The sequence below is a fragment of the Schistocerca gregaria genome, chromosome 4 (assembly GCF_023897955.1).
Source record: "Schistocerca gregaria isolate iqSchGreg1 chromosome 4, iqSchGreg1.2, whole genome shotgun sequence".
NCBI classification, from domain to species: Eukaryota; Metazoa; Arthropoda; class Insecta; order Orthoptera; family Acrididae; genus Schistocerca; species Schistocerca gregaria.
Genome location: NC_064923.1, coordinates 187,658,166 through 187,661,960, shown reverse-complemented (window position 1 = coordinate 187,661,960; position 3,795 = coordinate 187,658,166).

The window sequence follows — 3,795 nt, the reverse complement described above, 5'->3', positions numbered from 1 at the left end:
AAACAATAACGGTCTATCACACTTGTTTGAAGTTGTCTGGAAATTACCTTTGCATCTCTCAATTATGTTTCATTAAGAGCGACGTATTGAGTTTTGTGTGTAAAGAAGAATTGAATCCAGTAGCAAATCTAGTAAATACTCGGTAATCAACCTGAGCGTCATTGTCTACAGCCCTATGGATATCAAGAAGGAACAGATCGATCTCTGTTTGCGATATCGATCTTAATTTTTATAAAAGGGATCTTCGTTGTTCAAAAACGTCATAATTCTTCAGCATAAAACTAGTTCCATAATTCTGCCACTGACTGACGTCAACGATTGGGTATTATAATTACGTGCATCAGTGCTACGATCCTTCTCGAAAATGCGAAGCCGGTCGTTGCGGCCTAGCGGTTTTGAGTGCTTCAGTCCGGAATCGCGCTGCTAATACGGTCCCAGGTTCTAATCCGGCCTCGGGCATGGATGTGTGTGATATCCTTAGGTTAGTTAAGTTTAAGTAGTTCTAAGTCTAGGGGACTGATGACCTCAGATGTTACGTCCCATAGTGCTTAGACCCTTTTTGCTCCAAAACGGGAATGACCTGCGCTTTTTTCCAGTCACTTGGTGCCCTTCGTTGCTACAGCAAACTACGATAAACTCTTGGTGGAAGAGGAGAAAGTTCTTTCACGTACTCTTCATAGAATCTCACAAGTATCTCACCTAGCCCTGATGCCTTTCTACTACTAAGTGAACCACGACTGGCAGTGACACGAATGCTTGTGAGTTCGCGCCCTATGCAGACCATGCACATCAAGAATGATCAGTTTTTCATCCAGGGAGTGTCTAAGAGGGGAGAAGGTCACAACTTTATCTGATGGGACGATTCTGTTGTGTCAGGTTCAGAAAAAACTGTGACAGTCTTAGGTTAGCACAGAAACCATCAGATAGTGGTCAATGATTATGTTTATTTTATGGTTCCGTCTCATTTTTATAACAAATGGGTTATGACAGTTTTAATTTCTCTACAGATCATGTACTACTTACTGGATAGCCACACACCTAAGACAAATCACACTAGGCAATAAGTAATCCATATCAGTGCAGCCTGGTAGCAAGCGCAAACAATCTTCCAAAACGAATCTATCGTCTGCGTACACATCATCTTGGCACACGTCGAACCACTCGAACCAGTGCATAGTAAGGGTTTAAGGGAAAAAAAACACCAGTAATATACTCTTATACTTACACAAATATATACAATTTAGATAATCGATCGTATTGTCACATATATGGGTACATTAAGCAACAAACTGAATTAAAACTGAGACATGCAAGATATGTATATATGAAGGGCTTATTTCAATAGTGGTAAAAGTCAATTTTTGTTCACATTGAGATACAGAGTCCTAAAGTTAAATGAGCGCTGAAAAATCTGCAGTTCTGATACCAGAAATTTTCAAGCATATGGCTTCATGCTGGAGATGAACCTTTCGTTCTGTTTGTTTGGCTCATTAATTTCAGAAGCATTACAGACAGAAAAGTGGAGGTAATGGACGTGTACCACTATTGCAATAAGCCCTTCATATGTATACCGCGTATTTGATTATTATAGTGTACCACTGGGGTTCTTGGAGCGAAGTCTGATTGAATAACATGATGACAATTTAAAAACTTTACTTACTAAAGAAATAGAAATTGATAAAATGAAACGATTTCTTCAAATGAATCTTTTTCGGAGTGAAGATCAGTTAAATTTACAAACAGTGGAACAACTATTTCCTCACGATTTTAAGAATGATATGATAAAATCATTTTAAAATCGATCAGCTAAAAAAAATGTGTGAAATCTCATGGGACTCAGCTCCTAAGCCCATCAGTCCCTAAGCTTACACACTACTTAACCTAAATTACCCTAAGGACAAACACACACACCCATGTCTGAGGGAGGACTCGAACCTCCGCCGGGACCAGCCGCACAGTCAATAACTGCAGTGTCTGCGACCGCTCGGCTAATCCCGCTCGGCGATCAGCTACAAATTGCCAATTTACGGAAATAAAATTCGTTCATAAAGTAATCTTAAGTAACCAGGTGCAACGGCCCATTGAAAGCAATAGAGAATACCATACAATATCACACTACAACAACTGGTGCTGGGAACTACATTGATGGAGTGTGTCTACTGCACGCCAGATTCAGTGTGTACTTTCTGCATGGCCGTCGTAACGGATTAGATAAGACAATTATTTTATACACATTTTGAGTATGTCGTGTCTTGCATCTCTCAAACATTAAAAAAAAGACGTTTTAACACGAAAGCTTATGTTCCTTTACTGGATGACTAGTTTCAGACTTTGCTCGTTTTCACAAACCTTCTATTGCAAATAAAACGTTTGTTATGATTGGGTGAGGATAAGAAAGGTTTCGCAAAAAAATATTTCACGTTGTAACTACAAAAGTATTTATATTTAAGATATGGTTGTTGCAGACTTTTCTGTTTATGTCATTATCAGCGTTAAAAGATGTCACCGAAGTAGTTAGACCACACAGCATTACGTTAATGATGTGCACATCATACCTTTATTATTCAGCATGTTGTGATCCACGTGACAACAGTATTGAATACACGATGGAGAATCTGTTCATATTGGATTACACTGTTTGTCATGCTGGCTTATTTATCGTAGCTATTACCGTAATTTTTATAGATGTTAATGCAAAGAATTTCATTATAAGGTCTTATAGAATCTCTGATGCATTTAATACTTTACGAATATATTATTATCATTGACTGTTGCTTGTGTGAGACACAATGTTCCATCAGATCATAGTTTGAGATGTCCTCGTTCGGTTAAATCTATTTGATCCTAATCAGAACGTAAAAGTTGCTTTATTAACCGTTTGTGGCACTCGAACTCGTAAGTTACGGGAGACAGTCTCGTGCAGTAGTTGCACGGCTGTGTGATTGCTGATCAATTTTTTTTTGTCTGTGACAGTTTGCAATCTAACACACGAATTAATTTAAATGATAGTAAAAAGGTGTTAATAGCAAATAATTGTAGAGGAAATACAGTAATTTTAATGTTAACTGCCTTTGAGGTGATGATCATACGGGATGTTAGTGCAACATTCAGCAATTAAATTATCAGGAATGCCTAACACCATTGTGCCTATGCTCTCAGATATGTAATTACTTTCAGTAGCACAGCAGTTTTTATCAAAATTAACATAATAAACTTTTAATGAGTAATCTGATAACCACTGGAGATACTATTCTAATGAAGTGGTGAAATATTTTACGTTAACATTATGAAAATATTTCAGACGAGGTAGCAAGATTTTAAGCCACTTAGCCAATATAATCAAAACAACGTAAGGGGTCTCAGTTACTACCTATACCTGATTTTATTGAACACAAGCTCAGATTTCGTCACACGCCACTGTTCCGATTTGCAAAGTACACCGGCCACCACAGTTCTCTGAAGAAATTAAGGAGAAGTTTCACTTTGCCTTGTGTTTCTTCTTCTCAACAATAATAGCGATGCACAGCACCCATTACATTTGTCTGGTTTCTAATTTACACATGAAATCTAAGTGTAATTCGGTGATCAATTTTGTATTCAAACAATCATCAGCTTTTATCACTGTAAAAATCTTTGATTTAAAACATTGAACTATGAGGATGCTGGCTTTCAAATACATAAATAAAAACACGAGATACGCAAAAACATCTCCGCAGTGTGCAAGTGGGAGGAAGACTGGTTGCACAAAGTCCACGGTCATCAGTCTATGCACCGATGCCCTGGATTAAGTTCCAT